Source organism: Schistocerca piceifrons, chromosome 1, assembly GCF_021461385.2.
Source record: "Schistocerca piceifrons isolate TAMUIC-IGC-003096 chromosome 1, iqSchPice1.1, whole genome shotgun sequence".
NCBI classification, from domain to species: Eukaryota; Metazoa; Arthropoda; class Insecta; order Orthoptera; family Acrididae; genus Schistocerca; species Schistocerca piceifrons.
Window position 1 is genome coordinate 1,141,486,964 of NC_060138.1, and position 10,696 is coordinate 1,141,497,659.

A 10,696-nucleotide genomic window follows, 5' to 3' on the forward strand; every position below is an offset into this window, starting at 1 on the left:
CGATTTCTGCTACTTCTGCGATTTCTGTGACTCCTGCGATTTCTGCGACGTACCACCGTATGAAAAAGTTACATCTGTCCACACAGAAAATTGCATCTCAACAAACCTGTCATTGGTAAGTATGTTTTACGTTTATTCTTCCGTTGGCTTTAATTTTGTATTAAAGAAACAACTGTGAAAATATTAATAGTATAATTAATATGTAAGTAGCCGCACAGTACCGTAATAGTTCGTGTTTAGAAAATGAATTCTAACATATTGTTATGTTCATAGGTACCTGAACTACATTTCAGTCACTCAGTAAAGTGATAATTCAAAATATCATTGTCAACAGATCTGAAGAAATTGCCAGTCTTTAGACCGTTTTCGTCAGACGACAGGTTAGTTTCTAAGCGTTTTGATGGACTTAATTACTTCAGTAAGATCGTTCTTGCGAATGTGATATAGCAAATATAAGCAAATGTGATATATACAAATATTAGCAATCTACTCTGTCAATTATATTGCTAGTAATTAGTGACAGCAAAAATTGTTTAATAATCCTTGTGTTTTTGCAGACGCAGTTCTGACTGATTACAGGTTGCTGTACATATCTATCCACATCAAGGCTGTTGAGAGAGACTCGTGAAGATTCAAGACAGCTCTTAGAGGATTTGCAGTTTAAAAGTGAAATAATTATGAAATAAGTGTGTGACTGATTAAAGTGTTTTATTGAAGTTGTTGTGCGATTTTAAAGGAATAATGAATGTTAAATACATTGAGTGAATAATAAAAATCTCATTTTCCACATGTTAAGCCATCCTATACCCGTAATTTTCCGCCACTTATTTATTGGTAAACACTTGTTGGAGAGTGACATGCCGCCCCCCCCCCCCTTTCTCCCCAATCTTAGTGTGACACTGACCTGTAACATATCCCGAAGTCTACAATATGCATTTTGAGGCTGTTGATATGAAAGTGGGAACTACAGATCTTCCAGTTAAATCAGGAATAGCTTAAGTGCATTACTTGAAAGTGACACAGGAAAAGCTTACTTATGTAGGTGGTAGTAGTGTCGGCAAAAAGTTCTTGAGTGTGAAGTTGCCATGTAGAACACCAGGTGTAAAACTTTTCTCCCGAGTCTTGAACTGTGTCGGAACAAAAGTGAGGCATTCATATGACTGTTTTCATTTCTCTACACTTATACAGATGTCTGAGTTCTGCTGTGTTAACATTGCAAAGTCCTGCAGGCATGTGGAGTATTAACCAAAACTGTCATATTGGAAGCAGAATCAAACACATTTGTTACGTTACTTGATATTTTCAGGAGAAAAAGGCAATGTTGCTTCTTATTAATATAATACATTCAGAGTCACAGCAGTATTTGACCAACCATAACTGATGCTGAATGTGCATGTCGTCATATAATATGAAGGGCTTATTTCAATAGTGGTACAAGTCCATTACCTACACTTTTCTGTCTATAATGCTTCTGAAATTAGTGATCCAAAAAAACATAAATAAAGGTTCATCTCTAGCAAGAAGCCATATGCTTGAATATTTCTGGTATCTCAACTGCAGATTTTTCAGCATTCATTTAACTTTACGACTCTATATCTCAAAATTAACAAAAATGGACTTGTACCACTATTGAAATAAGCCCTTCATATGCACACACAGCACATCGATCTCGTGAGGCACAAGGCTCTCATAACGAAGTACATACGTCGGTCAACAGATGACACTAGGAAAAGTATGTTAACTGCGCTTTTTAGTTGCTACTTGCGACTCTTAGTTGCGATTTGTCACAGAAATCGCAGTTTGACTCGGTAGCGAATAGCGTAGTATGAACTTTGCTAAACAGATGGCAGTGCTAACTGCGCTTTTTAGTTGCTACTTGCGACTCTTAGTTGCGACTTGTCACGGAAATCGCAGTTAGACTCCATAGCGTAGCGCAGAGATGGACGTAGTACGAACTTTGACCCACAGATGGCACTGTTAACCGCGCTTTCTAGTTGCTACTTGCGACTCTTAGTTGCGACTTGTCACGGAAATCGCAGTTAGACTCCATAGCGTACCGCAGAGATGGACGTAGTACGAACTTCGGCCAACAGATGCCACTGTTAACCGCGCTTTTTAGTTGCTACTTGCGACTCTTAGTTGCGACTTGTCACTGAAATCTCAGAAAGCAGTGCTAAATTCGACCAATAAATGGCTCACATCTTTCAATGTGAAATACTACTTGCGACTGCTAACTGTGACTGAAATCGCAGTTAGATTCTGTAAAGTTGCTACTGTGATATCTGTGACTTCTCAGTCACTGTGATTTCTAACAGATACGCGATTTCCTGCCCACCACTACGTTTCCATAACACGTGTGTGTGTGTGTGTGTGTGTGTAACATTGTATACGTGATGTTCAAGAGAAGCGAAAGCATTTATTACTAGCTGTTATTTATGCTATATGCTGTGAATGTCGTCACAAGTGCTACGCTAGTATTTATTTTCTAGATTCTGTAGTAAGTTCGGCATAATTTAAAGTGTAAACTGTTCTTGCGGTGGGTCGTAGCTGTTGTGTTCCAGGATGTACATCCAATTACGGCAAAACATACGATACCTCAACATTTACGTTTCCCAAGGAAACAGCATTGAGGAACAAATGGATTAAACTAATTCATAGAGATAATTTTGAAGTGAACGATACAGCTGTGGTATGCATTAAGCGTTTTGAACCTAAGTTTGTGGTTAGGGAAGGCATTTTTCCTGTGGAAAATAGTGAACCAATAAGTGTGCCACGAAAAATACCAAAACTAACAAATGATGCAATTCCAACCATCTTTCATAATCAACCTTCTTATCACAAAGTACCAGTTCCTAAGGAAAGGAAGAATCCTGAAGATCGTGTTCAACAGCTACTGGAACGCGATGAATGTAGTTTCAGTAAGTGGTCGAAAATGACGATATACCTGACTTTCAGCATTTTAAAAACGAAGTGCAGAAAAGGAATGTTTGTCCATTTACAATTTTACTTAAGGATGACTACGTATCTTTCATATAATTAAAGGATGATTCAGTCAGTGATGTGCCATTAGTTTCAGTGTGCTTCAAGATATCAAATTCCTTGGAAGTAAAAGTGTTTCACAAAAATGTATGTTTGCCTACAGAAACCTTTAAATGGATACTACAGTCTGGGGAGGAAGAGAACTTGAAATGTGACAAGTGGACGAAATTTGATAATCTGGTGAGTCACCTAAATGGTTCCACAGATAACTCTACTGGCACCATTAAGAAGATTATAGTTTTAGACAATGTTCTCAAACAAGCACTGAAAGCTGGTAGTGATTTTGACGCTGAAATAGCACCTAAAATAGAATTTCTTTTGGAGCAATTACAACTTGAAATAACGAAGCAAAGTAGATATTCTCCTGAGCTTTTGACGTGGGCAGCAACCATTTGCTTTTCATTTCCTGGTGCCTACCATCACTTGAGAAAAACAAATGTGTTAACATTACCTCATCCTGTCTATTTATGGCAGTTTCTACGCAAAATGGGTCCAAATAAATCTTGTATTGGTCCATCACAGGCTGCTTTTTTGAGGGAAAAAAATAAATTTCTTCAGGGAAGTGACAAGGTAATTTCAGTGATGCTAGATGAAGTTTATGTTAATTCAAAATTCTCTTATAAGGCAGGAAAGATACTTGGTGTAGCTGAGAATACCTCAGATACCACAACAGCAGGTACAATGCAGGTTTTCATGGCATCATCTTTACATTCTGATTATAAAGAAGTAATAGCTCTCTTTCCTGTAAAAAATGTTAATTCTGATACTCTACAGAAAATGACAATTGCTGTATTAAAGTTAATGCATGAGCTTCAGTATGATGTTATATGCCTGGTAACAGATAACCGTAGCACTAATAGAAAAATGTATCAGCTTATGTGTGGGTGCACTTTACATCCATGTATTACAAATCCAGTTGCTCCATCCAAATTTCTCTTCTGTTTGACAATGTGCACTTGCTTCAATGTATCAGAAATAATTGGTTGAATGGAAAAAATGAATCGTTCATAATGCCAAATATTGAGGATACATTTGCTTTCATCAATACTTTTCTACACAGTGATGAAGGGAATGCTGCATGTGAATATACTGTCAGTGAAGCAAAGTTTTCAGATTTAGGGAACCTGTTTCATTCTGAGAAAAATAAATTGTTGAAACTAGCCCCAAAGCTAGTGAGAAAGGCAGTATATCCAACTTCTATTGAGAGACAGAATGTTAACCTTGCTTTCAGCATTTTTGATTCTAAAAATGTGGCAGCACTAGAAATTTTGAAAAGTCAGGGGATTGAGATTTCTGATCACACTATTCAGTTTTTTAAATTAATCATTAAATGGTGGACAGTTTCTAATGTATAGCATCCCATGAAAGGCAAATACACATCAGTTGATAATTCTAGCCCAATCACTGGACCTACTGACTTCAAACTTGTGTTTCTTGAAAAATTGAAAACATTTCTTGATATCTGCCATGCATTGCCTATTCATGGAAAATTAACCAATGAAACATATACTGCTTTCTCTCACACACTTGCAACAACAGTTCAGTTTTGCAGATACATTTTTAACACTTACAACTGGTCCTATATTCTTACAGCCAAATTGCACAATGATGCTTTGGAAGCAAGCTTTGGAGCTTATTGAAGGCTAAGCAGCTGCATATATAATGTTTCAGTTGAGCAAATCTTGGAATCTGAGAGGAAACTGAAAGGAATAAGTCTACTAAAGCTCAGATCTATTAAACATGGTGAATTTACATAAATGATTTTGCAGCAAAAGTGAATTACAGCATACAACACCAAACGTATGAAAATTTAGATAAATTAGAATCTGCTCTAGAGGAACTAGCAAACATTCTCATGGTGGATGAAGACTTGAAAGTCTTGGTTTGTATTGCTAGCTACACCAGCAAAACAGTGCTTGAGAAGCTGCAAAAAGGTGGAAAATGTTTAGGCTGTGAAGAAATGTTGCAGACACCGGATGAAATTTTGTTGCAGTTTGAAACCAAAGAACTCCTTTCCTATTTCAACCAACTGAATCATGGGGGATTGAAGTGTCCTTCTTCTATAATGATTTCCTTGTGTTGTAATATAGCTATATAAACTTTTTCAAGTTTTGATTAGCAGCACATATGAACCAGAATTTCTCAAACTTGAAAATCAGAGAGATGCAGTACTTGCCTTAGGTACTGAATTGTGTGAAAATGCCATTAGTAACCTCAGTTATGTGTGCAAATGTGGCATTCCTTTAAAGACAATAATCAAGAAAAGTATTAAAGTGCTTTCAAATATTTTTATTCATAATTACGCAAGGCTGTTGAATGAAAAGTGTGTTTCAAAGGAAATTGCTCGAACACTAGTCAAACAAAAAAGAGGAACTCATGAAGACATTGCAGCAAAAATAACAAAATACAAAGTGGCCAAGCTGAGCAGCAAATAAATCCAACAGGTACTCAAAATCAAACCACTTCTAACACATTACGTAATGACAGTGACTAGAATTAACTGCATATTGTTTAATACAATTTTGAGCTTTAGTTACACCATTTATTATTGTTATGTATCTTCTATTTTGCAAATTATTATTAGAGTCCAAATATGCCATTTACAAGTGTTGTGTAGTAGTTTTTTTGATTTGATTTTGAGTTGCATCTCATAATTTTACTTCGTTGTAGGACTTATTACGTAATTTGTGGCTTTAGTGACAACTTTTTGTTTAAGTTTGAAGATAGAAAAATACATAACAATACATTTCTTCCGCAATTTAGAATCTACTTTCCATTTATGAAGTTTGTAAATTATTCGTATTAGGGTAGCGCTGAAATACTTGGCCTAAGACGGCCGCCATCTTGGTTTCTGTGTTGTGGTCTGATGTATTGCAGGTGGTCTTGGTATAGGTGGCACAAAATAGAAGTCCAGTTGCATCTGGGTGTGAATGGAATAAGAAGATTTCCGATTTGAAGAAATTGCATACCAGTTGCATTTTTGCTGAAAATGATGAACAAAAATCTAAATGACAAGACTGGTTTTTACATTGGGTGGAGACATGTGAGAGGAAATGCTGACTTAGTGCGCGCTGCAAACAGAAACTGTAACGTTTTACTTTACCATGGAATTTCGACACTACAACTAATAGGTCGCTAGCGTTTGCTGAAATGAAGAAACAGGGAAGCCGACATGAAGTGTTCTGGTCAAATATGATATATGACGAAACAGAATGATGGACTCATCGGACACCTTTTAGTGAGCCACTTACATGCAGTTACCATAAGCAGCAAGTTCTTGCTCTAAGGGAGATGAGTTGACTGTCAGCTTGTTATGTATAGAATATCTAATAATAAATCAATACTTGAATATACAGCTCTATAACTGGCAGTATATTTGCAATGTGCATCCGATATTTCGATACTTTTTTCGATATATCGATGGGCGATAATGATTTTTTTTTAAATATTGATATATCGAATTCCGATATATTTAAAAATACCAACAGTTCTAGTACCTGTCCTGCTAGTACAAGCGTCTGCCGACAGCAAAATGAGTCAAACACTTTGATAGGGTTCACACACGCAACTAATATGGCACCACAGCTCGTTGCTTTCTGTAGTGGCACCGTTCACACAGGACACCACAAATTCTACGTACTGTTTGGTCACGATTTCGATAGTGCTGCCGGAAATGGAGGAAATCGGCACTGCTTGAAGGATATTCATTTGCATCTGAGTGCTGCCAACGTCAAGCTGCCGCTGGAGGCTAAGTACTACAAAATGCTTGTGTCCACTACCAAGTATCTTCTGTAGAACTTGCTGACATGTTTACAACAGAACAAAAACATACTCGTGTTCACTTCTTAGAGTTACTGGAGCAACTTTTTTCCAGGAACTCCCTGCAGATACTTGTTACCGAAGTGTACTTATTCTTACAAACTAGATCCCCTCCTTCGAAAACGACAGATTGCAGAGCCTGGGCTACCCTCAGGGTGGAATCTCAGTCTTCGAAGCTTGTTGGTGTTGCTGTCTGCCTGTCTGTCCGTCCGCCTGTCTGCCAGAGCTGCTGCCCGGTGCTCGCTGCTGATTCTTGCCTCTCCCAACCTTCTTGGGCGCATCACTGCAGATGTCCTTGACCTCAATGGCAGTGACCATGCTCCCGTTCTCCTCACTATCTCTAATGGTTGCCATCCCCGGCCCGCTCCTCACCCTGACATCCCTCCTATACTTGTCCATGATTACTCCCGTGCTAACTGGGATGCCTACCGGGACTCCATTCACACCCAGGTCGAAGGCCACGACCTTCACCTCCAAACTCCTGATGACATCTCCCACAATGCTGCCTTCCTGCACCAGACCTTGTCTGACGCTGTCGCCATCCATAGCCCCACCAAAACCATCCACCCTCACCACCCAGCCCTGCCGCCACAGGCCGTCCTTCTCCTTCGAGAATCCCGCCGCCTCTACTACTCTTTTCTCTGCACTCATGACTGGGACACACTTACCTGCCACCGGCAATTACAAGGACACATCCGCAACCTGCTTACTGAAAAGAAACGCCGCACATGGCACCAGACATGTACACAACTCAACACCACACTCCCAATAAACTCTTCCAAGTATTTGTCTTATTTCCACCGCCTTACTGGGAACTGCCACACCCCCTAGTACCCCCTCCTCCTTGATGACCATCCCTTTCCTGACAATCTCAGTAATGCCAACCACTTTGCCCCTCACCTATTCGATGTTTTTTCCCTCTTCCCTGACGTCATTGACTGTACGAATACCTCTGCTCCTCCCCTTGCTCCTATCTTCCAGTACTTTGGCCACTCACCACCATCTGAACTTGACACTCCCATCACTACACAGGACATCAGCCTCACACTCCGCACTAAACGCAACACTGCTCCCTGCCATGACCACATTACCTGCCACCACCTCAAACACTGCCCTCCCTGCTTCCTTCCAGTCTTTGCCACCCTCTACAACATCATCCTTGCCACCGGCTTCTACCCCGACGTGTGGGAAACCTCCCGTATCCTGATGTTCAAATCCAACAAGCCTCCATCTGATGCCTCTTCCTATCGTCCTATATGTCTCACCTCAGTGTTCAGCAAGCTCTTGGAATCCACCCTTACCCAGTGCATCCATCATCAACTCCACCGAAACCACCTCCTTCTCAACACCCAATGTGGCTTTCGACCTTCCTTCTCTGCCGATGACCAAATCCTACGCCTCACTCATCTCCTCTCCCTCCAGCTTAACTCCTGTCGCTCCATCATTTTTGTCTCCCTCGACCTCGAAAAGGCCTACGACCATGTCTGGCACCCCGGCCTCCTGTTTAAACTCTAAACCTTCCTGTCAATTACATCCATCTGATTGCCTCCTTCTTCTCCCACCGCCCCTCCTACGTTACCATCCATAACGCCGATTCCAGCACCGCAGGTGTGCCCCAGGGCTCTGTCCTCTCCCTCTTCTCTACCTCTTGTACACGGCAGATATGCCCCAACCCGCCCTCCAGTACACCTCCTGCAGTGTGCCGATGACTCCGCATTCCTTTCCCTCGCTCATTCCCTCCAACGGTCCCAACACCTTCTTTAGAATCACATTGACCTTTTTGCTTTGTTGTGTAACCAGTGGCTCCTGAAAATAAATCCTTCCAAGACCCAGGCAATCATCGTAGGTCATACCACTTGCTCCTTCCAGCTCCTGGATTTCCCCCTTACCATCTGTGTCCGTCCTGTCCACCTTTCCCCCACCCTCACCTACCTTGGCCTCACCATTGACTGTTACCTCACCTGGATTCCTCATCTCTGCTCCATCCAATCCAAAGCCCACAACCACCTCCAACTCCTCAAACTCCTCTCTGGCTGGACATGGACCTACAAATCCTTAATCCATCCCATCCTCTGTTATGCCAGTCCCACCTGGATATTTGCCTCCTCCCCAAAATTCTATAAGTCCCTCCAGATCCTTGAGCGCCATGCACTCCGCCATGCCTTCCGTATATACCTCCCGTCGCCCACACGGATCCTCTATGACCTGATTCCTTTCCCCCATGTGCTCCTATTCCTCGAACATAACCGCATACTCTACACCTCCTGCTGCCTTGATCCCCCTCATTCCCTGGTTTCTCCTCTCCTCCCCAACCCCCACCCTCTGCCGCACCTTTACTGTCGTGTCCCCCCTACCCTCCATCTCTACATCCTTCATCTCCTTTCCCAAGGTGGCTTCTGTCAACTCCACCTCCCGGATGATGCCCTCTTTCCCTCCATTTATCCCTCCTATCAACTCTGATTCTCATCTCCCCCTCCTTTTCTTTGTTCTTTTTCCAGGCTCCCACTTCCCCCCCCCCTTCCATCCTGTTTTTCCCTGCCTAACCTCTCTCTGCCTCGCTTCCTCCCCCCCCCCCCGAGTCCTTTTGCATTCCCCTCCTCTGTCATTCCCCACTCCCTGTCACATCTGCCCAGCCCTCCCCTCCGTGTCCTCCATTGGCTCCTTTCCCCTCCCCCCATTTCCCATCACCTGTCCAGGTTGCCTCCATCTGCCCTCGGCTGTGGTATGTCATATTTGTGCCAACTTTTTAGGGCAGTGTTCAAGTGAGTGTTCAGTGTTGTGCATCTTTTCAAAGTGTTGCAAACAGAAATCATGCTGTCGCTGGGTGTAAATTTTATATCTCTTGGGAACAGACACCAGACTGTCGCCATGTTTTTTAATTGTCTGTCTATTATTTTACCTTTCTGCTTCCTGTGTATTTTATTAGCATCATCAACACTTTGTTTTATGTTTTAAGTTCCACCATTTTCCGCCATTTTCCCATTTAAGTCACCGATTTTATCGCCTGCTTTTATTATTTATTATCTTCATCTGTTTAAAACAAATTCTGTAGGCTGAAGAGCGGCGTACTAAGCTGCTGGCAGCCCGCCCTCTTCAGGGGGAATCGAAACTCAATAAAGTAAAAGAAAAGCAATCGCCACTGTTGCTGCATTGTTGTTAATGAATATAAATCCTCATGAAATGCAAAAAAGTTAGAGGGTGCATATCGATGATACTATTCAGTTAACTAAAATTAAAGCCTTTCAGTTAGATTAAAAACTTTGAGGATGTTGTATGCAAATACTGAACATCTCTTGTCTGTTGCATAATCAAGTATTCGATAACAGGAAACAAAAATGAGTAGCAGTATCTCACCAAGAGACTGCATTTTAAGTACTCTTCGATTTTTGCAAGTAGTATTTACTACCTTCATCACAAATGTAATGCATTTATGTTTACACTAATATTTAAAAAATCAGCTAAAGTTTAAAGACGTCTATATCACCATTCTACTTTCCCTTTAGGTGAAACTTATTTCGTTGGTAAACTCATTTCGTAGTTTGTTGATTGCTAGTGCCAATTATGTGTTTTTAGGGGTTCCAGCGGTACATTTGTTTCGGCCCATCTGTCTTTGTGCCATTTCCTTTTTGACGATGATATTTCACACCAGTACTGAACGCACAACTTCTGTAAATTTGAGAACTTCCACGAAAAGACAAAGTCGCCAAGATGCAAGAAACTAGAACAAATTTTCACTCTTTACCGGAGTGAGCTCTGATTGCAAATTTTCTGACAAAACTGTGGGCCGATCGAGGAAGGCTGAACTGTTACTATAATATAGGAAAACAAACCAGCTGTA